We start from the raw sequence: 26,199 nt of genomic DNA on the forward strand, positions 1-26,199 counted from the left end.
GTCCTTCTTCCTAAATATGAACATATAGGGCTGGGAAGGTGGCTCAATGGTAGAGCGCTTGCCTTGCATGCATGAGGCCCTGGGTTTGATTCCTCAGCACCACATAAGCAAAAAAGAAAAAAAGCCGGAAATGGCGCTGTGGCTCAAGTGGTAAAGCGCTAGCCTTGAGCTGAAGAGCTGAGGGACAGCGCCCAGGCCCAGAGTTCAGGCCCCACAACCGGACCCAAAAATAAATAAATAAATATGAACATATATAATTATAGGTATTTTATTTATACTGCTAGGATAAAACTAAGGAATTATTTGTCATCTAGGCATAGTGGAACACCATTGTAATCACAACTTTTTAGGAGACAATGACTTTGAGCCAACTGTGGCAAAGTTAGCATAAGCATGGCTCAAAAATAAGAACAAAAGGACTACTAGTACAGTTCAAATGGTAGAACACTTGCATAACAAGTTTGGGGTCTCTGAGTTCAATCTCCAGACTGAGGAAGAAGAAAGTTATTTGTCAGTTTGAGTCTCTTGCCTTCCTTCAGTTAATTTTGCAAATTTTCTTTCTTCAACATTTTTATTTTATTGCTGGGTATTAAACTTCAGGTCTTATACATGCAAAGCAAACACTGTATCACTGAGAGCTATACCCAGGTCCAGCAATTACTTTTATCTGCTTCTTTGTTTTATCTCAGAATCTCAATCTGATAGCTCTTAACTATTCTTTCACATTTTTTTTTTTCAAATTGTAAGGCCTGAACAATTGATTTTTCTCAGTAGCCACAGCAGAGAGTTAACTCCAAGTTCTTGAGTGGATATATGTCCTGCATAGGCAAGTGTGGTTGTCTCTTCATCCCCATCACAGGCAATTCCACTGGTCCCTTTCCATCAGCTTTGACTATTATTTCCTGTCCCCCACCCCAGTGGTGGTTCGGGAGCTTGGGACTCACAAATGGCTCTAGGGGTGGGGGACCCTGACTGGGTCTTAGCAACCTCATTGCATTAGCCCTTACAGCTGGGGATTACTCCAAAAGTACAGTGCTGTCCATTGCTCCCAGGACCTTGATCTTCTTGGTCTTGGGATTAGCTATTTCAGCTATGATTTCCTGCAGCAAGGATTCTACCAGCTCCTTGGCTTGGACAGGGTTTATGCAGTGAATGCAGTTCTTGATCTCCTTGATCAATTTCACTTTGTCTATTGGCTTTGTCTCTGTCATTTGTCAGATGGACTGTGAAATATGTCCAATCTGTTTGCAGAGGCCTTTCAATGCTGCCTTGGAGCAGCTGTGTCAGAGATAGCCACTGTTGGCATGAGACTGACATCCTGGATCTTTAAGTTTCTTCAAGAGCTTACTGAGGTCTGAAATATCCAGGAGCATGAGGTTAGGAAGTCCTGCGTTGGATTTTGAGAAGTACTCCTTGGGGCATTATCCAGGAGTGCAGTGGTGAGGCACATTCTTTTATCTGTCATGGGACAAAGCACTTGGCACTCTATCTTGTACAGACAGCCAGTAGTGCAGAGACCAGAGGCACTAGTGGTCTGTTTGTTCAGGTCCACCATCACTAGGGCCAGAAACTACCAGCCAGGATTATGATGACTTCCAAGAGACTTCAATAGTGCCTAAGAGCCTTAGGAAGCCACATAATTAAGCATGGTAATCCTACTGAAACCACAGGCTTCAAGGTTGAATGTGTTAATCTAGCATGTGCATTTTGCTACAAGAAACCTTTGGAAATGTGGGGCCCTGGGCTATGGCACTGCTCACAGAATAGCACTGTGCAGCAAGCTAGGAAGCTGAGGCCTAGAGTGGCACCCAGGGTTACCTGGGCTATGCAGCCACAGAAGGTAGCTACTTGCCCACTGACTTTTTACCAGACCTGGCCCAGCCCATGACCTTCTGTCATTCAGGGCCTTTTAGAACCTGCAGAAATGGTCAGGACTCCAAAGGCCAAGATGTGGCCACCTCAGATGGCAGATGGTCACAGCCTTCTTCAACATGTGAAACATTCTTTGACCCTGGTGTTGGTTGCTCAGATCTCAGGAGACTGAGATGTGAGGATCAAGGCTTGAAACCAGCCCCTATAGACAAATCTGTGAGACTACCTCCAATTAACCAGCAAGAAGACAGAAAAGTGAGCTGGGTGCTGGTGGCTCATGTCTTAATCTTAGCTGCTCAGGAGGCTGAGATCTGAGGATTGCAGTTTGGGCAAGTAAGTCTGTAAGACTTGGGCAGGTAAGTCTGTAAGACTCTTACCTCCAATTAGCCACAAAAAAAGCAGAAGTGGAACTTTGGCTCAAGTGGTAGAGTGGTAGCCTTGAGTAAAAAAGCTCAAGGACAGTGCCCAGACCCTGAGTTCAAGTTCTAGGACTGACATACTCATAGATACAAACGGTGGAAGCATGTCTTAAGAGTTACAGTGCCAAAGGAGGGGGTAACAATGCTGGACAAGAAATGTACTCATTACCTTACTCATGTAATTGTAATCCCTCTGTACAGCATCTTTACAATAAAATAAAATTTAAGCACAAAAACAAACAACAACAATAAAACAAGCAAGAGTATGTGGCCTTCAGTTCTATCCTTAGTAGGACACACAAAAAAATTTCTTCATATGCTTTATTTTAGATGAATTATCCTCTTTGAACTTCCATTCACCAATTCTCCATTCAGTATCCTGAGACACTTTATCTTAGTACATTTTATCAGAATAAATTGAGATTTTTTTTTTTTCTTTTTGCTAGTACTGAGTCTTTCACTTGTGCTTTGGCTTTTTCACTCAAGGCTGGTGGCACGCTACTCTTGAGCCACACCTTTACTTCCAACTTTTTGCTAATTCATGTTAAGAGTCTCATGGGCTTTTCTGCCTGGGTTGATCTTCAGATTTCAGCCTCCTGAGTAGCTAGAACTACAAGTATAAGCCATCAGTGACTGGTTAATACATTGACTTTTTTTTAAAGTTGTTAATTGCTATTATAAAGGTATAATAAATAGAGGTTACAGTTATATGTCAGGTAAAGAGTACATTTCTTTTTGGACAGTGTCACTTCTTCCCTCACTCCCAGTTTACATTGACTTTTTTTAGTGATCATATTTCATCTGAGATTTCTGGGCATTTTAAAGGACATACATATCTGTGTATATACATATTGTATATAAATGCAATCTTTACACCAGTGTTTGTTTTACTTCCATGTACTTCTCCACTTATTTTTTAAAGCAGAAATGATTTTAAAATGTATCTTTTTTCTTGCCCATGTAATTGCAACGCCTCTGTACGGTATTCTCACAATAAAAATAAAAAAAATGTATCTTTTTGGATATTTGAAGGCTTAATGGTTTTATTTAGACCTTGAGGTTCCAGGTGATTCAGGCTCCTCTCAGATATCTCTAGAACTGGTGGGGGAGCCCACTTCTATATAAGCATTGGACAAAATATGTTGTCTGGGAAGCTCTGGCTTAAAGGGATAGGGACTGAGCTTGATTTAGATTAGGGGTCATAAAGAACCCTTTGAAAACAAGCATTTTATTAGTAATGAACAAACTGGGACCCTTATTGTGACAGTATAATGTTCAATTAAACAGGTATTTCTCTCTCCTTCCTTTGCCTTTCCCCTTCTCTCCTCTACTCTTTGATCTGTTTATTCCCCAATCACCCACATATCTTCTATCATACAATTTTCCAGAGAAGGCCTACGGCCATTACTATGAGAACAGGAAACAGATACCCATAGTCACTACAAAGAGGATGATGTCTCTAAATGACTAGCATAGGCATAGTGCATGGGCACTAAGGCCAGTAGGGGAAGTAAAGCAGAAGCCAGAGAATCACAAGGAAGAAAAAGCAGTTTCTATTGTATGTTCCTAAAGGGTGGAGATTAAGTTCTAAGAACCTAATAGGTTGTTAGGGAAATTCATTGTTGTGCAAACAACACAGTATGCAATTATACAAGCCTAGATGGCACAGTCTACTACATATCTATGATTCATAGTTTATAATTTTGTATATGGGGCTAGACACTGGCTGAAACATTGTTATTCATCACGTGTATGTGTGTGTGTGTGTGTGTGTGTTGGGGTGGGGAGGGCTTTTGCTTTTTTGCTCATGTCTGTGCCCTACCACTTGAGTCATGATTCCAGTTCAGTATTAATTGGAGATAAGAGTCTCTTGGGGGCTGGGAAGGTGGCTCAGTGGTAGAGCGCTTGCCTTGCATGCATGAGGCCCTGGGTTTGATTCCTCAGCACCACATAAGCAGAAAAAGAAAAAAAAAGAGTCTCTTCGACTTTTCTGCTCTGGCCCAGCTTTAAAAAATTGGTGATTCTCAGATCTTAGCCTTCTTAGTAACTAGCATTACAGGCATGGTACTTGTTTAAAGAACTGTTAACACTGTTATTAATTCAAACAAACATTGGCTTAAACATTGGAATTTAGTTGTTAAGGAATATGAGGGGCTGGGAAGGTAGCTCAGTGGTAGAGTGCTTGCCTTGCATGCCTGAGGCCCTGGGTTCGATTCCTCAGCACCACATAAGCAAAAAGAAAAAAGCTGGAAGTGGCGCTGTGGCTCAAGTGGTAGAGCGCTAGCCTTGAGCTGAAGAGCTGAGGGACAGTGCCCAGGCCCAGAGTTCAGGCCCCACGACCGGATCCAAAAAAAAAAAAAAGGGGGGGAATATGAGCAAGTGGTTTCTCAAGTCAAATTTTTTTTATTGTTATTGTTGTTGCTCCTGGAGCTTGAACTCTGGGCCTGGGAGCTGTCCCTCAGCTCTTTAGCTCAAGGCAAGTGCTCTACCACTTGAGCCACAGCACTACTTCCCGTTTTCTGGTGGTTTATTGGAGATGAGTCTCATAGACTTTCCTGCCTGGGCTGGCTTTGAACCTTGATCCTCAGATCTCAGCCTCCTAAGTAGCTAGGATTACAGGTACCAGGCTTAAGTCAAATTTTTTAGGCTAGATGTAAAATTAAAAGGTGATTCTTCAAAGGATCTAAATCAAGTAGCATAAACAGATTATGTGTAAGACAAAACAAAATTGTTTGGAAGTCTGCATTATATGTAGCAAGATGATAAGCAGAGAGAAACAATCCATACTAGTCAAAAGAGCAGAGACTATAGTAATGACATTCAGATTGTTAATTGTTTGTTTTTTTTTTTTTTGGTTCAAGAACAGGACTTGACATTTTTACTCATTGGCTAGGGTTCCACCAACTGAGCCATACCTCCAGCCCCCAGTGTTTTTTTTGAAAAAGACATTCAGTATTTGTTACTGTTGAAACATTGTACACCAGCCCCTGATTACTGGGGCCCTCTTTAGCCCATTTGTCTCAATTCTTTGCCTACTTGCCTTAAACACTACTTATCTTCAGTATTTTCAGATTTTATGCATTAGAAATCTTGACTCTTTGTTATAAATGGATCCCTAGAAAATTCTTGAATTTTCTCAATTTCGAATATTGCCTGAATGTGGTTTGAATTTTAGCTATTCCACTTAGTGGTAAATCCTTGGGAGTTTACTTAATTATATTGGACTTTAGCTTACCAATCTGTAAAGCAGAATAATAACAGCAACATGTAGAGTTGTTACTTGTTTTTACGTCTTATTAAGTATATTTTCTCATGAATAAATACTTTATATTAAAATAACTGTTTGGAGACTTTAAGACAACCAAAACAGTGCTTATGTCTAAATGTGTCTGTACCAAAAATCCACCTGAAGAGCAGCATGAGAGACTGTTTTTGTAGTAGGTTTAAATTTTACTTATTTGAAATAGGGTCTCACTGTGGAGCCCAGGTTGGCATTGAGTTTGTGATCTTCTTGCCATAGCCTCTGTAGTGATAGAATTACAGAGATTTGTTACCATGCCTGGCTTAGGTTAGGTTTTAAATTGAGAATATTCAATTTGTGCCCACAGTTTAGGCAACTGCATCTTTACTAACAAATATTTCTTCTCTACCTCTTCCCTTTTCCTTCTCCTTTTCCTCTACCTCTTCCTTTTCCTTTATTTTTCTTGTCTGATACCTCTTCTTCTTCCTCTTCTTTTCGACTTTTAGGTTAAGAGCAGTTTGTAATAGAGGATTCTAGAAGGCTGGATACTTGTTAATCTAGTTCAAAAAACATTTTCTCAATTTGGGCATTGATGGCTCACACCAATAATTGTAACTACTTGGAAGGCTGAGATAAGATGATTGTGGTGTGAGGGCTGCTGGACAAAAAGTATACCTAGACCCCATCTCAGCAGAAAAATCTGCCTATGGGACACGTGTCTGTTAACTCACCTATGTAAGATGTGTACATAGGAGGATCATAGCCCAGGCCAGAACCAGCAAAACTTAAGACCCTATCAAAATAACCAGTTTTAAAAGGGATTGGGGTTGTGGCCAGAGGTACAGTACCTGCCTAGCCCATAAAACATTTTTTGGCTTCTGAACAAAGGTTAGAACAAAATGAGATCATCTTCCTTTCTTCAGCTTAATTTTCCATTAATCCATGCTGTTAATGGTTTTTGTGTTTATGTATTGGTAATTCATATCAAAACAATGTGTTCTTGTGAATTAAGTTTGGCACATTCCAAATAATTTTTATAGCTATGTATTTTATGTTCAGTTCTTGAGCTGCTATCAAATTGAGGAGGTTAAAGTGTTAATATGTTTAATTTTGTTCTTTTTTACCGAATATTTCTAAACATCTAGCAAATTTGAAAGAATATTACAGTTAACACTCAAATACTCCTCATCTATATTCTAACATTTAGATACTTTAAGATACTGCTCTCTCATAGCTATCCATCTATTGATCTTCCTACCTCTATTGATTTTTCTTGTTTTTAGTGCTTTTTAGACTAACTTGTAAAAATTTTAGGTTCTGAATGCCTCAGGCAAACCCATGTAACACCTCTTATAACCCATCCCCCAATCTTGGTTTTGGTATTTCGCCTAGAGGTGGCTATCAGTATCAAGAGTAGTTGGTACTGTAAGTATGTATCATGGGGCCTGGCTCCTATGCTTTGTCTTAAAATTTCTTTCTTTTTTTTTGGGTCCGGTCGTGGGGTCTGAACTCTGGGCTTGGGCGCTGTCCCTCAGCTCTTCAGCTCAAGGCTAGCACTCTACCACTTGAGCCACAGCGCTACTTCCGGCTTTTTTTTCTTTTTGCTTATGTGGTGCTGAGGAATCGAACCCAGGGCCTCATGCATGCAAGACAAGCGCTCTACCACTGAGCCACCTCCCCAGCCCCCACCTTTTAAAATTTCTAATACTTTCTCCTCTCTATTTATATGCCTTATTTTATTTTCAGAAGGTATTTACTCTGGCTAATTGTGTTTCTAAGTCTTCCTCTTAATATTCAAAATTAAGTTAGTTTTTTTCCTGGAGGTGTAGCTCAGTAGTTGAATGCATATTTAATATGTTCAAGGCTCTGATTCCACCCCTCCAACACAAACATACATACATATGCTTTATAATCATTTTAGATACTTGCCTTGAGTATTTTTAGTTTTTTTATTTTTATTGTTACTATAAAGGTGATATACAGAGAGGTTACAGTTATATGAGTCAGGTAATGAATACATTTGTTTCTGGACAGTGTTACCCCTTCCCTCATTCTTTCCCAGTTTTTCCCTCCCATTCCCACCCACAAGTTCTATAGCTTATTTTCAACATAGTGTCTAGTGAGTACCAGTGCTACATTTGTACCCTTTGTCCTTGCATTTCTGTGCCTCCCAAAGACAGATAAATGAACAAACAAGACTAAAAGAAAAGAAAGCAAAAACAAAGAATAAACCTTTTGTTTCCATTTCCTGGAGTTCATTTCAATAAATATTATTTAATATGATCAGGGGACATAGGCATTGCACTTTGTGTTCTTCCCCTAAGAATAACCTTGTTTGATCTCACTGTGTGAGATGCCTAGAGTCCTATATAAATGGTCAGTTCTGGTGTATTTTAGATGTATCTTCCACATATGAGAGAAAATATGAGCATTTGTCTGAGACTTTGAGTATTTTGTGTAGCATTTTTCACTTGTGGGTGCAATAGTTTAGACCATAATGACCAGTAAAACAGAAATTTCTCTATACTTTTAGACATAGAAGCATTATTTGCTTTTAAACTACTTAGAAGACTTCAAGTTGGTTTTGGACTCTTGGTGGCTAGGGATTGTTATCATGGATTCTTACAGTTCACGGCTTCATGAAGGGAAGAACTCAAATACATGATAGATTAACTCTTTGATGAAAGTACTCAAAATATGCTAGCACTATTGTTCTCAAGATAAGAGATTTAAAAACAAATCCTAACATGTTTGCCAGCAACTTTCAAGAATATATACATGATGTATATTGTAATGGAATTTTTAAAAAATCATAGGAAATTATTTAAGAGGTGTGTAATAGTGAGGCATTGTTCTCAGAATAACAGGATATCCTTCTATTTTACAGACTTTACATGTATAATTCAGAAAAGACTAATGGCTGACTGTGGGCATAATTAAAACAATTTTATTACTATAGTTATACAAGGTGGGTTTCATTGTGACATTTCCATAATTCATATAGTATACCCTATGAAACTTACTCTGTCTAGCTTATTAGCCCCTTACCCCCTTCTTAGAACATTTTCAGTTGGTTTCATTGTTTTTTCACACATGCATATAAAATACCTTGATCATATTTACTTTCATTTATTCTCTCCATTGCTCTCCCCCTCTGGATATAATTATTTACAAAAAAATTATTTTCAAATAATTGAGCTATGGATATTGAAGTATATAAGCATAATTCAATATATTTAACATATTTTAAGATGAGAGTCTAAGTAGCAAAACCAGCAATGTCTTGAATTCTATACAAGCCATTTTTTTTTGAAAGTGTTGAAAATAAAACTAGGAAGATATTTTTTTCTCATGACACACACTGATACAGTTGAAACACTTGATTTTATCCCTGTCAGAAGCAAACCATATTTTGATTCTTTTAAAATCAAAATTGTATAGAAATTTTTGGCTTTAATATGATAAGCTCTTTATTCATCTTCACTCTTTATTCACCTACACACCTGTGTGGGTGATTGATCCTCTATCCAATGCCATAACGCTAATTCAAATCAAGGGATGGATTCCTGGGCTCTCATCTGAAGCCTGAAATCCTGGGTGAGTCAAGCTAGAGAGAACATATCAACACAAACCCTTCAGGTTGGTCTTGCTTCTTTTCTGGTCTCTAAGCACCATTAACTCACACTGGAGGACTCATCCCATTTGTTCAGATTCTGCATCTTAAGTGCAACTCTATGAACTTAATTAATTTAGAAGAAATGTGATTATGTAATTTGACTATCAGAATCTGTCATTCTTTCATTTCAGCTGTTCTCTAATGATCCATGAACACTTCTGTCTGCTCACTTGTGTAAAGGCTGGCAAAGCTCTGTGTTGACTAGGCTTGAGGCAGGTGCTGAAGATCATGAAGAGCACATGCTCTGTGTATTTGTCACAGCCTCAGTGTTGTTGAAGAGGTAGAAGTTAGTGACAGTGGAGAACAGACACCTCAAACCTGTAAAGCCAGGGGATAGTCTAGTCCTCAGAGTAAGTGTAGAGTCTGCTTCAAGCTATGGTTCCTTTGGAAGTCATGGTTGTTCAGTCGTGACCAGTGGGTATGGTTTACCAGCATGCATTTCAGGCTTTACACATGTGTACCAGAGCTCTGTTGATATGAGACTCTGAACAAGATGTTGTCAGTGTGGTTGTTGAACCTTTCCATACTGTATCAGACAGTGTTGAAGATTCCTGTGTCACTGGTCTTTATTGCTTTGGGAAATTGTCTTAAGATCCCAAGAATATGGGGCTGGGAAGGTGGCTTAGTGGTAGAGCGCTTGCCTTGCATGCATGAGGCCCTGGGTTCGATTCCTCAGCACCACATATGCAAAAAGAAAAAAGCTGGAAGTGGCGCTGTGTCTCAAGTGGTAGAGTGCTAGCCTTGAGCTGAAGAGTTGAGGGACAGTGCTCAGGCCCAGAGTTCAGGCCCCATGACCGGAACAACAACAACAAAAAAAAGGGACTCTCAAAAGACAAGGCAAAAGATGAGTAGTGTCTCAGCCAGCCACATGGCTGCCCATGCAGCCAAACTATACTTTTTCTTGCCCTCTGTCTAGAGGTCATTTTAAGATTCTTGACCTCTGTACTATCTTAGTGTTTTCAATGACTAGAGGAGGAAAATAGAGAAGTCCAGCCATCCAGTGCAGGGATTGGCCAGGGATTGCTCCCCCAGTGGATCAAACAGGAAATAGTCTCTGTTATGAGAGCCACATGGTCTTTGCCAAATTACCCAACATTGCTGATATAAAGTGAAAGCAACCATAGACAGTTGGCAAACAAATGGATGGAACTGTGTTCCAAAGTTGATTTAGTGATGAACTAGACGCTAGGCTATAATTTGCCAACCTGTATGTGCTTAAAATACCTGTTGTGAAGACCTCTCTGTCCCTTATAATGTATGAATAGCTATTTTGGCAAAATATAATAAAAAGGTTATTAGAAACTGGACTTGGTGGCTCATGCCTATAATTCTAGTTACTTGGGATGCCGAGATCAGGAGGATTGTGGCTCAAGACCAACCTGGAAAATAATTCATGAGATCCCTCCTTATCAATCAATAACTGGGCATAGTAGTATGTACCTACTATTTCAGCTATGTAGAGCAGGAGGATTATGGCTCCTGGCCAGCCTGGACAAAACTGTTCATGAGACTTCTATCTCAGTGGAAGAAGCTTAGTGTGGGTCTGTGGGCCTGTCATCTTAGCTACTGTGGGAAGTGTACAGTAGGATCATAGTCTAGTCATGGGCCTAAGCAAAAAGTGAGATCCTATCTCAAAATAAGCAATGCAATAAAACCCTGAAGGAATGGCTCTTCAGTAGAGAACCTGCCTAATTCACATGAGACCTGGCATTCAAATCCCAAGACTGCAGAATCATTATTGGATTAGCAGCATAATAGACCTAATTTGTGAGTTTAAATTCAAAGACAGTAAATTACATTTCAATAAATAATTGAACATAGAGGAAAAAGAATGAGAGTCTCTTAAATGTTATTGAATATATATTCTTGCTTATCAATATGCTTATTATGTGTGGAATGCCACAATACTAACTAAACGAAACACTGGGTAAAATTTGCAGTTCTGGATTTATTGGATACACCACCTCCACACTAAAGTAATAACTCTGTAGATCAATATTTAAACACTTTAATATGACATAAATTTGCTTCTTTTTTACCTTTTAAAAATTATCTTTAAGTAGTTGTACAAAGAGGTTTTGATTCAACAATTCAGTTTCTAAGTACAATGCATTTATTCAGTGTTACCCCTTCCATCATCTCATATTTGCTTGTTGATATTAATATATTGAATCTAGGATGACTTGACAACATATAAGAGATAATATATATGTAAACTTTTCCTTGGGGTTTTCTTACATTTTTAAAATTATCTTTAGGTGGTTGTACAAAAGAGTTGCCATTTAACAAAGGAGTTTATGAATACAATGTTATGTTTTAACACATTCCTTATAAAGAAATGAGATGCAGAAGTCTGATTTTGAGAATTGAATAGATTTAAGTGTGCTAATTCTTCCCTGTAATCCACCTACTTGGGAAGTTTGAGGCCAGTCCTAGCAAAATAGAGCAACTCTCATAACAACGTGTTAGGTAGGCTTGGTGGCTCTTATCTATAACATAGGAGGCTTAGAAAGGAGGATAGTGGTCTGAGGCTAGATCTAAGCAAAAAGTGATATCCTATCTGAAAACAAATGCAAAAGAAGGACTGGGGATATGGTTCAAATGGTAGATCATTTGTCTAGTCTAGTATCACAGCTAAAGGATTTAAAAGAATTTTAACAAGAGATTGTTTTCAGAATCTTTTAAAAAAATCTTTTATTAGTAATGATTTCCAACAATTTGTTCTATGAGTTTGTGTCATTTAAAGAAATGGGTCATGACTGGTTACCAGTGGCTCATACCTGTACTCCTAGCTACTTAGAGGCTGAAATCTGAGGATTGCAGTTCAAGGCCAGCCTGGGTAGAAAAGTCTTGAGACGTTTTATCATCCAATACATTTCTCAGAAAAAGCTTCATGTGGTGCTATGGCTCAAGTGGTAGAGCGCTAACCTTGAGTACAAAGAGGCTCAGGGACAGCGCTCAAGCCCTGAATTCAAGCTCCAGGACTGGCAAAAAGAAAAAAGAAAAAAATGGAAATGGGTCATATATTCCTATATTTTTTATATATGAATATATTGGAAAATATTGAAAAAGTTTACCAAATTTGTAAGAGGATTAGTGATAATATTTCAACCAGGTACTGCACACACACATGCTCTCTTTCTCTCTCTGTCTCTCTGTCTCTCTTTCACACATACACATATTGATGTATTTATTTTTATTTATTTATTTATTTTTGGGTCTGGTCATGGGGCTTGAACTCTGGGCCTGGGTGCTGTGCCTCAGCTCTTCAGCTCAAGGCTAGCGCTCTACCACTGAGCGCTCTTCCCAGCCCCCCCCACCCCCACACATTTATTTTTTATGTATTTGTATTTGTTTTTTAAGACAGGGTCTTGCTATGTAGCATAGGCTGGTCTCATGCTTTTGATCCTCCAATATCAGTCTTCACTTAGAAGCGCTGGGATTACAGGTATGTGTCACCATGCCTGGCCTGTAATATCTTATTATACTTTTTAAATAAAATTATTGCTAATTATGGGATATGTTGTAAGGCTCTTTAGAAACTGATCTTTTCATCCTATTAACTTCTAGTTTTGTCCTTAGATTTTATTGACCTTTTAGAAACATGGGTATACCTTCCTTCCATGACAGTATGAAGATCATTAAAGATACCAAATACATAAGCCAAATGTCTAGCTGTCTAATTCACTTTGTTAAATATTAGAACTGACATTTAAAACATTTTTATCTTGTAATACCATTCAAAATTTGTACCATGGTTGTCAACATTTTTTGTTGACAACCATGGAACCTTACAGCATGTGAGCATAGCAGTAACATAATAGTAATGTATGACCTAATTCCTCTACCATTGGAGAGAACATAATACCAGTAATCCATAATTATTTATCACTAATCATGCTTTTTAAAAATTATTGTAAATGGGCTGGGAAGGTGGCTCAGTGGTAGAGCGCTTGCCTTGAGGCCCTGGGTTCCATTCCTCAGCAAAAAGAAAAAGCCGAAAGTGGCGCTGTGGCTCAAGTAGTAGAGCGCTAGCCTTGAGCTGAAGAGCTGAGGGACAGTGCCCAGGCCCAGAGTTCAGGCCCCATGACCGGACCCAAAAAAAAAAAATTATTGTAAGTTAGGGCTGGGAAGGTGGCTCAGTGGTAGAGTGCTTGTCTTGCATGCATGAGTCCCTGGGTTTGATTCCTTAATACCACATGAGCAGAAAAAGCCAGAAGTGGTGCTATGGTTCAAGTGGTAGAGTGCTAACCTTGAACTGAAGAGCTAAGGGACAGCGCCCAGGCCCATGACCGACAAAAAATTAAAAATATATATATATATAGAAAGTTTTCCCATGAGATAAGCTAGGTATTAGTTTATGCTCAATTTGGGTAACTTCTCCAATGTATTTTCCTGTTGTTATAACTATACTACTAGACTATACTGTGGCATAAAATTTAAACTTTGAATTATAGTTAATCATCTAATCCTTTATAGATTTAGACAGTTTGGAATTATGTTTGGTACTAAAATGGAAAAAAAAAACTTCATTCAGAAAACTATTGCTAAAATAATTATGTTTCCCTTGGAATTGTTAAGTTTCAGTTCAAGACACTGCTAGTTTTATTGTGTGAATTGGTCTCCTGAATAATTAACCAGTTGCTGAATATTTCTAACCATGGTGGTGTTAAAAATAGATTCTTTGTTGCATATTCACTGTATATTTCTTTTTTTTTTCCACTGTATATTTCTAAGCAAACAACTTCAGTGGATTTTCTCAGTTATGCTACTGCTGTTTCTGCTGGTGTGTGTGTGTGTGTGTGTGTGTGTGTGTGTGTGTGTGTGTGTGTGTGTGTGTGTGTGTGTGTGTGTGTGTGTGTGTGTGTGTGTGTGTGTGTGAGTGAGAGAGAGAAAATATTAACATTACAAAGTTCTCCTGTATGAGAAGCCTGGAATCGCCAAAATGTAAATGCACAACATTGAGCATCTGCTTCTGATGTCTTTGCAGTTTAGAAGCCTTTAATTTACATAATTTGTTTTAAACTTCTTTTATTTTCTACATCAGTGGTGATTAGGTTTTGATGGTTTTGTCTTATAGACAGCACATCTGCAAAATAGCACTCTGCTTGCAGAAGTTCACTGTCAGTCTTACTTCTAAGTAACATCACATGGACTCTTTGGTCTGCAATTCTTTGAATAATTCTTCTCCTCTTCTTCCTCCTCCTCCCCCCCCCCTCCCCCCCTCCCCTCTCCTCTCTCCTCCTCTACCCTCCTCCCTCTTCCTCCCTCCTCCTCCTTCTCCTTCTGCGCCTGCCTGCCTGCCTTCCTACCCTGAGCTCTGGGCCTGAGCGCTGTCCCTTAGCTCTTCAGCTCAAGGCTAGCGCTCTATCACTTGAACCACAGTGCCACTTCCAGCCTTTTCTGTTTATGTGGTGCTGCGGAATTGAACCCAGGGCCTCATGCATGCAAGGCAAGCACTCTACCACTGAGCCACCTTCCCAGCCCCTTGAAATCACTTTTCATTGCTCTTGTTTAGCCTATTATTGCTGCCTTATTCAGAGAAACTGTATCATTTCTCTTCAAAGATGATCAGACAAACCTTTTGCTATATACAGATTAGAAGTTAAAATACCTAATTGTTTCACCGATTTAACAAAAAATTAAATTATAAACTATAAATTGATTAAATTTAAATGGTTATAAAATAGCTAATTAGGAAAATAAATGCTTATATTTTTCAGATTGTTTTATATTTGCATCAATTACAATTTACAAACAAACCAATACCAAATTGTTATAGATACCAACTACCTATTTCTATGGTTATTTGTTGTGGATAAGTCACAGTTGGAGGACTGTGTTGTATTCTGGTGTGGATGCTGTAGAGGAACATGGTAGCGGGGGAAGGAATGTCTAACTTAATTTTCATATAGTAGAAATTCTTGACCTTGGGCTGGGAATGTGGCCTAGTGATAGAGTGCTTGCTTAGCATGCTTGAAGCCCTGGGTTCGATTCCTCAGTACCACATAAAGAGAAAAATCCAGATCTGGTGCTGTGGCTCAAGTGGTAGAGTGCTAGCCTTGAGGCAAAAAAATTAAAAAAAAAAGCAGCTTATAAGCATCACACGTACAAGAAATTCTTTTTTTTTTGGGTCCGGTCGTGGGGTCTGAACTCTGGGCCTGGGCGCTGTCCCTCAGCTCTTCAGCTCAAGGCTAGGGCTCTACCACTTGAGCCACAGCACCACTTTCGGCTTTTTTCTTTTTTGCTTATGTGGTGCTGAGGAATCGAACCCAGGGCCTCTGGCATGCAAGGCAAGCGCTTTACCACTGAGCCACCTTCCCAGCCCCATACAAGAAATTCTTGACCTTTGTTGAAACCAAGTTCTTTTTTGTTTGTTTGTTTGTTTGGGGTTCTGTGTATGAAGATGTAACACTCAACAGATATGAAAAGACTTTATAAAAGCTCTTCACAGGTGTCTTGTCTCATCTAGAAAAAGAAAGGCTTATTGAAAGGCAGAAGTCATCATATTCTGTAATGAATATAGTAATGAAGTTGTTGATTTGCTACTGAAATGTCGTTATGGTAGAACCTGGATTCCTATGTCTATTTTCTTATTACTTTGAGGTCTACCTATAAAAGGGAACTTTGTAAGATCCTGTGTTTAGCAGGAGGTGACCTGTTCTATATGTGTTTATAGCAATTTTATTTCTATGTGACTTTTTAAAAGGCAAGTGGAGTAAGTTTATTTGAAAGTGAAAAGAAACCCATGAAAGGAAAGTAGTGAGACTCTCCATCAGGAGAGGGGGCCCCAAAAGGAATCTCTATTTCTATGTGACTTATAAATTCCATATACAATTGTATATGGTCTCTTCTGCCTAAATACATCCTTTTTCCTCCTCTTTCTGTGTATTATTGAATTGCTTTAGTGACTTTCATGGTGCCTTGGAACTGGAAGTGGTGGTAGGTCATATGGTCCAACCTTCTTGGCATTCTCTCTCTCTCTCTCTCTCTTCCCTTCTCTCTTTTTGAATATAGAAAAGAAGTTGGCAAACTATTGCCATCTGGCCTGACATTTATTTTTGTAAGTAAAGTTTAATTGGACCATAGCCATACCATTTGTCTACGTGTTCTCTATGGCTGTTTTTCTGATCCAGTGAGTAGTTGCCATGGGGACCTTCTGGTCTGCAAAGTCCAAATGTTTTACTTTTTGGCCCTTTACAGAGTTTACCAACTGCTGTGCAGAGGCACCAGAGCCTCTAACTGAATCCATTTAGTATTTTACCAGCTTTCAAAGGATTCAGGTTTTAGTTAGAAAGTTTTCATTTATGTTGAGCAAAAAAACTTCCCTTTTAACTAACCTTCCTAATCTTCTAGGAATTGGATGACAGCTTTTAGGCTTGTCCCTCTTTGTATTGATCTTCATCCCTTTCCTAGGTTTTCCACTTCTGAAAACCTGAAGTTCATTCAGATCACACTTGAATGTCCTATGAAATCCAGTTTTAAGCCAGTGCTTCCTGTTGTCACACTTTAGGCATTGACACACAAATATAATACTTCAATATGTAATACTCCTATGGGCCTGCTTGGCTAAGATTCTTTTTTATGTTTTTTTTTCCTTTTAGATTTTGCTGTGTATTTCATACAACATAGCTGAGTGCTAGTGTCCTTTTAGATAGCTATGTCATATTAGTAGATCATACTGCCCTTAAACTAAAAACCACTAAGTCTTTCATATATCCTGCCATTAAATTAGATCTTCATTTTTTGCTGAACACATGCAGGACTTCTGTGAGATTCTTTTACACTAGGCTTAGCCTGTTGTGCCAGTATGTTGAAAGTTTTTATATCTTGATTCTGTCGTTCACATATTTACTGTTCCTCTTAGCTCTTTGTCATATAAGAATTCAATAGTAGTAAGTTACTTCATCAGCACCTTACTATGTTTGTGTAGCCTTTATTGAAATTGTTCTAGGGATTTCTCAATTTCCCATAAATTGAGTTATTGCTTAACAAATATTCCCTACCCTTTACCTTGAGTTGAAGACTAAATTCTTGCCCCACAAACTTTAGACTTGGTCATGTGATCTATTTAGGCAAATAGAAAAAAGGTAGAAGAAACAGTAGGCTATGTCTGCAATGAAGCTTTTTTCCCCCCAAAGAATAGTGTCACCATCTCGCTCTGTCTTTCAAAGATAGTAGTTCTTTATTTTGAATAAATCCGTTATTTTTTTCTTTTTTAAAAAAGTTTATTGTCAAGATGTACAGAGAGGTTAAAGTTACATAAGCAAGGTAGTCTAACTTGTTACCCCTTCCCTCATTTTCCACAAATGAAGCTTAAAAAGGCCTGGCAAACTCTTCCAGCTCTCTTACACTTCTGCCATGGAAGAAATTGCTCCAGATAACTACCTCTCTCTTTCAGAGTAGGTGCCAGAATAACAGACATGTTAAAGATACTTGAACTTGACATGCATCTTGAAGCAGAGCTGCTCTAGACAAAATGAAGATTCATCTTGTTCAGTGACACTCTACCAGTTGAGTTAGACCTCCAACCTGGCTTCTATGATAGTTGTTTTGGAGATAGTCATTGGAATTTTTCTTCCTAGGCTAGATTCAAAGTTTGATCCTCTGGATCTCAGGCCCCTGAGTGGCTAAGATTAGAGGTGTGAATCACCTGGCTTAAAAACAATTTTTAGTTATGAAAAATAACAGAAGCAAATAAAAATGCAAGACATACAAATTCACTATTACTTTTTTTTTTTGTCGGTCGTGGGGCTTGAACTCTGGGCCTGGGCGTTGTCCCTCAGCTCTTCAGCTCAAGGCAAGCGCTCTACCACTTGAGCTACAGCGCCACTTCCTAATTCACTATTTCTTATGTAACTATGTTAAATTAAAAAATGATAAAAAAAAAAAACAAAAACAACATTGCTAGTACTCAAGTGCAAAATACTACTTGTTCTACCCAGATATACACTTTTTCTTTACAGAAAACCGTATTTATAGTTTGTTTATTTATTTAGTATGTTCCATAAGGAATATAGTATACTTTTTTCTTTTTTCTTTTTCTTTTTATGCTGGTCTTGAGGCTTGAACTCAGGGCCTGGGTGCTGTCTCTGAGCTTCTGTACTTATAGCTAGTGCTCTACCACTTGAGCCATAGCTGTACTTCCAGCTTTTTGTTAGCTAATTAGAGATAAGAACCTCATAGACTTTCTTGCCTTGGCTGGCTTTGAACCATGAGCCATAGATCTCAGCCTCAGAAGTAGTTAGAATTACAGCCATGAGCTAATAGTGCCTGACAGGTTTTTTTTTTTTGTTTTTTTTTTTTTGCTATTTTTGAACTTAAGAAGTACATTGTTGTAATTTTTTAAAGTTTTATTCACTGTGTTCATGAGATTCAACCTAAGGGGTGTGTGTGTGTGTGTGTGTGTGTGTGTGTGTGTGTGTGTGTGTGTGTGTGTGTGTGTGTGTGTGTGTGTGTGTGTGTTGTTTTTATTGCTATATAGTTTTATAAGTAGAATATCTGTAGTATGTTTATCCATTTTACTGTTGTAGACATTTGTTATTTCTACTTATTGGCTCTTTTTTTTTTTCCTTTTATTAGTATTAGGGTTTGAACTTGGGGCCTTACACTTGCTAAGCAAGTGTTTTATCATCTGAGCCATACTCCTAGCACTAATAATTGCCTTTTTTGATCATTCCTGTACCTTTTTATTGGTGCACAGGAATGTGTGCTGTTCTCTGTCATACACTAGAAATAGGGTTGCTTAGTTTTTGGATTAAATGTGTCTTCAGTTTCACTGGATAGTTTCACAGTGGTTGTAACAGTTCATACAATTGTCAGTGTGAGTTGTCATGCCATCTGCTGTCAGAACACTTCTTGTCAGATTAAATATTTGCAACCCTGTGTGCAGTAAATGGTATCTTATTTGCTTTACATTTGCATTTCCTTTATCATGAATTAAATTGAAAACTTTTTGTTATGTTTATTATATTTTGGGGGATCAGGTCTTACTTTGTAGCCCAGGCTGATCTCAGACACAGATTCTTCTGCCTCAGTGTCCTGAATGCTGGCAGTACGGGAATGCCCTCGAAACCTGATATTTTTAAATGAGCCTTTTATAAGTAGTTATGTTTTTCCTGTAAGTTTGTTTTTCTTTTTCTTACTGATTTATAGGAGTTTGGTATGTAGTCACAATAAAACACTCCAGTAACATAGACTATCTATCTATCTATCTTTCTATCTATCTATCTATCTATCTATCTATCTATCTATCTATCTATCTATCTATCTATCTATCTATCTATCTATCATCTATGTTGTTGGTCATGGGGCTTGAACTCAGGGCCTGGGCGCTGCCCCTTAGCTCTTCCACTCCAGACTGGCACTCAGGGCTGGGAAGGTGGCTCAGTGGTAGAGTGCTTGCCTTGCATGCATGAGGCCCTGGGTTCGATTCCTCAGCACCACATAAGCAAAAAGAAAAAAGCCGGAAATGGCACTGTGGCTCAAGTGGTAGAGCGCTAGCCTTTAGCTGAAGAACTGAGGGACAGTGTGCAGGCCCAGAGTTCAGGCCCCACTACCGGCCCCCCCCCCCCCAAAAAAAAAAAAAAAGATTAGCATTCTACCACTTTGAGCCACAGCTCTACTTCTGGTTTTCTGGTGGTTAATTGGAGATAAGAGTCTCACAATTTTCCTACCCAAGCTGGCTTTGAACTGTGATGCCTGGATCTCAGTCTCCTGAGTAGCTAGGATTACAGATGAGAGACACCAGTACCCAACTAAGTTAAGATATTTAGTTCCAATACAGGCTTTTTAATTTTCATTTTAAAACATACACTATTGAAATGGTTGTCACATCCCACGAAGGATTTTAGCTTTTACTCTATAGTAGACCCTTGTTACCCACAGGGTATATATTTCATCGAGACTATCTTTGAAATATCTCCACAAATGCTCAGGATGCATAGAATTCAGTCACTCTAAAGTTACTGAGATTTACATTGTACATACAGTAAGTTTGAGCATCCATCAGTTGAAACCATGTGGAGTAAATTGCAGTTCTGTCACAAAATTTGCTGTTATGTACATTAGTACTACTTAGGAAAGGCTAGATCTTGTGTCATGCTCTTTATCTGGAGCACTGCAGATGCTTGTTTCATTTTTCCCATAACACTGCCCAACTTCTGCTAAATACATACTTCCTTTCAATAAGTCTGAAACATTTACTTTATGACTTAAAATATATTATATGTACTTTTTGTCTCGGGAAGGTTACCAGTTTTACCTTGTTCTTTGGCACCATTTGCTTTTTAAGAAGCATACTTTTATAAAATTAAGGGCAGGAGAACAATGAGCATATCACATAATATAAACACAACTAATGGTAACTCAGAGGTAACTGAGCTGCATAATGCATGTGCAAGAAGTATAAAAATTACTTTGATGTTCCTGGGGCATTGAGCTTTTGCAGCTTGCTTGCTAGGCTGACTCTGCCATTTGAGTCATACCTCGGGTCTTGCTTTTTACTGGTTGTTTTGGAGGTATTGTTTAGAGAACTTTTGTGCTGGCACCGTGATCCTCAGATCTCAAGCCTATTGAGTAGCTAGGATTACAGGTGTTAGCCACTAGTGCCTAGCTTAAAGTAAGTTTTGATATCTGATAGCATTATCCCCACCTTTAGTCCTCAGCTCCACCCAGACCGGAGCCCCTGTAATAAACTTTATAATAATCTTTCTTTTGTGCTTGCCTGCCTCTGTGTGGTCCCTTGGGATGGTTGTGATGGATCCTAACAATACCTGTATAGCAAGACCTTTTACATTGTTCTTTGTTTTGCTTCTCTTTGATCCTTGGTGCTTTCATTTTGTAGTCATTTTTTCAAGTTTCACTAAGAGACCATTTAGGGTTTTAGTTGGAATGAGATTGTCTTATTTATAGATTAGTTTGTAAGAAATTAACAACTTTTGCAACAAGTTGTCCAATCTGTTAATGTGGTATATCTCTCCATTTAAAGACATTCTTTAATATCTTTCTAGAGAAAGCGGGGTTTTATCTATGTTTTTGACAGTACTGGTTATTGAACTCAGGGCCTCATGCTTGATAGGCAAGTACTCTACCACTTAAGCCATGACTTGAGACCCTTTTTTCCCTGGTTATTTTTGAGATAGGATCTCTCTTCCCTGGCTGCCTGAGTTGTACTCCTACTTGTGTTTCCCCATGTCACTGGGTAGCATTATAGGCACATACTACTGTACACACCCTATGTGCTTTTCCCATAGCTGTGATAACAGGCCCATACTACAGTGTGTAGTTGGTAAGCACTCAATAATAAATACTTGTGGGTATATAAATATAAGTAATATTAAAATGATATATTAACCTACTATGTCTATCACTGGTAATCTTTCCTAACAGCATTATTCTTCAGTGTGTCTATTTCAGAGTCTTATCTCATTTTAATGTCCAACAATCATAATATAGGAAGTCATCTTTTTCACATACCTACTATAGTTTGAGTGTGGTTTGTTACCCATCAAAATGCATGTTGAAGCTGGGCGCCGGTGGCTCACACCTGTAATCCTAGCTACTGAGAAGGCTGAAATCTGAGGATCATGGTTCAAAGCCAGCCCAGGCAGAAAAGTCCATGAGACTCTTATCTCCAATTAACCACCAGAAAACCGGAAGTGGTGCTGTGGCTTAAGCAGGAAAGCGCTCACCTTGAGCTGAAGAGCGCAGGAATAGCACCCAAGCCCAGAGTTCAAGCCCCATGACCGACAAAAAAAAAAAAAAAATGCATGTTGAAGCTTAATTTCTCAGTGTGACAGTGCTAAGAGGTAGGGCCTCAGGGGAGGTGTTTGGGTGATTGGCAGAGCCCTTATAAATAGATGAATGTCACCTTTCAGGAGTAAGTTTTCACTCTTATTGAATAATTTATTTTTATTATTCTTTTTTTTTTTTTTTTGGGGCAGTCAAGGGCAGTCAAGGGCTTGAACTGTGGGACTGGGCCTTGTCCCTGAGATCTTCAGCTCAAGGCCAGAGCTCTACCACTTGAGCCACAGCACCACTTCCTGTTTTCTGGTGGTTAATTGGAGACAAGAGTCTCACAGACTTTCCTGCCCCAGCTAGCTTTGAACTGTGATCCTCAGATCTCAGCCTCCTTAGTAGCTAGGATTACACGTGTGAGCCACTGGCTCCTGGCTATTTTTATTATTCTTAAGTAGTTGCACAAAAGGATTTCAGTTTAACATGTCAGTTGGTGAGTATATGCATCTTGGTCAATATTACCCCTTTAATAATTCTCCATCTCTCCCAACTCCACCTATCCCTTCAAGTTACCTAGTTCTATTTTCGTATGCATACATTGAATATTATAATTTTTTTCCTCTCTTCATTCATCTCTCTTCTTTCCTTTGACTTTACCATCCCTACAATACATGTTCCAGCTTCTTTGTTTTAATTTCGTTAAACTATGTTAGTTGAACAGAGGTTTTCTATATACCTCAGGTGATATTCTGGTAGCAAACAAAATTAAAATCACAGTGGCTTATATTAAAATTTAAATCACAGTGGCTTATATTTTTGTTTTAAATGTTCATCTTGAGCTGGCAAAGGCTCAACCCCACATTTTCATCACATTATCTTAATTCTGGCTCTATTCGGAATATTTGTAAATAGAAAAGAGCCTAGCAAACCATGACCACATTCTTATAACTTGTGTTTGGAGAGAGAGAGAGAGAAAGAGAAAGAGAGAGAGCTTCATTGAATTTAGACAATCACATACTCCTATATACATGCACTTTTGTTTTTCTAGTGCTGGTACTATGGAATGAACCTATGTCATTGAACATGAAAATATTCTACCACTGAGCTACATCCCTACCCTTGAGATACAGTCTTGCTATATAAGACCAACTTGACTGCAGGCTTAGGATCTGCTTCTGCCTCCTAAGTACTGATATCTTGTATTTATACTCAGGCTAGGCTGGACCATGATTCTCATTTATTTATGCTTCCTATGTAGGTAGGATGATAGGCTTACACCACTGTACCCAGCTTTTTAGGTTGAGATAGAATCTCATAAACATTTTCCAGTGGTGATCCTTCCCCAAGTAGCTAGGATTATAGGTGTGACCCACTGTGTCCTATTTATTGGTTGTAATTTTGTGTGTGTGCCAGTACTGAGCTTGAACTCATGGCCTTATGCTCCTGTTCACTTTTTTTTCTCGTGACTTTTTTTGCCTTATGTCTGGTGCTAGAGCCACATCTCCAGTTTTGGCTTTTTATGGGTTAATTGAAGATAATCTCTCAGATCGTCTATCTGGGCTGGCTTTGAACTCTTACCCTCAGATCTCACTTCCTAAGTAGCTAGTATTGTATGTATGAGCCACTACCACCTGGGTTGACTATAGTCTTAATTCAAATGTATGTATTTCTAATTAAGCATTAAAAATTATGACATCTTATTTTAAAGTAGTATATTTGACATGTATGAACAATTTCATAATCTCTACTTGTAAGTATTTGAGAAAATTTACCCCCTTAAATAAATTGAGGGCAGAGCTACTTTGTATAGTGTTAAGAGTTGTAGCTGAGTTTCACATTGGTATTGAAGGTATTTGTGTCAAGCTCTTTACCAAAATAAGCAGGTCATTCCCACTTTTTACTATATAAGAGAGAAATGAGAGGTGAACAGGCCAAGAGAAGTAAGAAAAGTATATTGTTTTTGAGTCCTATAGAACTAGACACCCATCAGCAATATTAGAAATAACTACTTCTAGAGAGACTTCTAACATCAGTTGTTAGAGTAAATTTAAAACTTCCATTTAGAAACCATGGAGCCTAATGGATTTACTTAAATAAAAATCCAAGACATTTTGGTAACACAGCATTAATAAATGCTAGGAAACAGTGTTCTCTTATCAGTTTTCTACTTCAAATCTAATGGGTTTCTATATTCTTCTTGTTGAATTATAAGTGGATGCAAAAGAAAAATGATTTACATGAAGTAAAAATGCATTTTATGGGCTGGGAAGGTGGCTCAGTGGTAGAGTACTTGCATGCATGAGACTCTGGGTTTGATTCCTCAGCACCACATAAGCAGAAAAAAGCCAGAAAGTGGCACTGTGGCTCAAGTGGTAGAGCACTAGCCTTGAGCTGAAGAGCTGAGGGACAGTGCCCAGGCCCAGAGTTCAGGATATTTATCTCTTGCTTATAAAATAGAGTGGCCCAAAATATAAATTCATGACTGGGCTGCTGTAATCCCAGCAATTTGGGATGCAGAGTTGGAGACTAGCATAGGCCACATAGTGAAAATTTTGTCTCAAACAAAAAATTTTTAAGTTCCTGTTTGTGTTTTATTGATAAGGGAAGGTGTGACCAATAAGAGAGATAAGAAGATAGAGACCTTAACCTAGGGGACCTTGAGTTTGAGGGCGAGATAAGCTGTGTATGGTTTTGAGAAATATACTTTAAATATACACGTGTGTATGTGTCCATATATCTTACACATATTGAAGCAGTGTTCTTGATGAAAACACTTTGCCTCCAGCAATTAAGAAAGAAAAAAAAAGAACCGAACTCTGCTTGTTTTTCCACATGACTGCAGAACAATCGCAGCTTCTACTAGGAGCCCTTCTCCTGTTCCTGGGAAAATACTCAGCTCACTGACATTTGCATAATCATCTTTAAGGCTATTGTGGGTGGGTTTGGGCTGCTGACACAGAACTGCAGACTGGCCACCTGTCCAAAACAAATGAACTCAGCCTTTGTGCAACATTATCTGGTCTCCACAAGTGTTACTTCTGAGTAATGAATAATTTGATTAAAATACTTTGGAACTATTTTCTAGGAAATGTGTTGAACTTAAGTCTTCTATTTAAGGGGAAGAGAAAGTTCTTTTTTTTTTTCCTGTCACTGGCATAACTAATATTTTCATGCTTCTCTGGAAGAGTTTTGTAGCTGCTTTTGTGAAATTATCCTCATAAATATTAATTAGGGATGTGAGAATTTCACAAGAAACTTTGAAAATGATTTGTATTCATCTATAAATTATAAATTAAGTGTTACTTTATGTTTTCATTTATGTGAAATAACATTGAAAGTAAGCAAAGAAAGAGGAAATGACTAAGGTCTTGAAATAGTAACCAGCTTTTATTTATTTTCCTTGATAATTAATCTGTTGATTAATACATGATTGTTAGGAAGTTTTTTTCCCTTATAATATACACACTGCTATGTTAACAAGTTTTAATAAGTCAGTATTAGCTTTTGTTAAGTATATATATATATGTACATGCAGCTTATTTTTATTATGATTTGTTTTGTGCTGGTCCTGGGGCTTGAACTCAGGGATGGCCAGAGTGCTATCCCTGAACTTTTTTGCTCAAGGCTAGTGTTCTACCACTTGAGCCACAGCTTCCCTTCTACCTTTTTTGTTGGTTAACTGGAGATAAAAGTCTCAAATTACTTTCCTGCTTGGGCTAGCTTCTAACCAGAATCCTCGTCTCCTGAGTTGCTAGGATTACAGGCATGAGCTACCAGTGCTTGACCATTCAGTTATTTTTAATTGGATATGATATAATGATGATATATTTCTTGTACATAGTGTTCAACTGAACTTATGTATTGCAATTAACTTGTAATTGGTAGGTTCTATAATTATACTCTATAATTCACAGTGCCAAATAAATGATTACTGAATTAATAAGACACTTAAAAAATTAGTTGCCAGTTTTCTTTTTTTTGGGGGGGGTAGGATCTAGTCACTTCTGTTTGTTTTTAAGAGAGACATTAGAATATACATCAAGTTACTTTATGTTCAGTACGTCAAGTATTACATGTCTTTTTGATTGGCATGTATTAAATTGTACACAGTAAGGGGTTTCGCCATGGTACTACTCTCTTACTCTTTACTTCCTATGTTTCCTTTTCCTTTCCACCTCCCTAGTAGTCTCCCTTTTACTTTATTGACAGTTTTACTTTCTTAGTGGTTTGGTTTTGTTTTCTTCTACCTTTCC

At 38.3% G+C, this 26,199-nt stretch overlaps 1 protein-coding gene and 1 pseudogene across 5 annotated transcripts in view; one reads left to right on the forward strand and one right to left on the reverse strand.

Annotated features, from left to right (window-relative positions):
- The window catches only part of Fchsd2 (FCH and double SH3 domains 2), a 250,079-nt gene that overhangs the window by 70,167 nt on the left and 153,713 nt on the right, over window positions 1-26,199 (forward strand). The window lies entirely within an intron of this gene.
- On the reverse strand, window positions 1,017-26,072 carry LOC122113590 (annotated as a pseudogene).

The sequence above is a fragment of the Dipodomys spectabilis genome, unplaced genomic scaffold (genome assembly GCF_019054845.1).
Source record: "Dipodomys spectabilis isolate Male_0828 unplaced genomic scaffold, ASM1905484v1 ptg000003l, whole genome shotgun sequence".
In the NCBI taxonomy this organism is placed as follows: Eukaryota; Metazoa; Chordata; class Mammalia; order Rodentia; family Heteromyidae; genus Dipodomys; species Dipodomys spectabilis.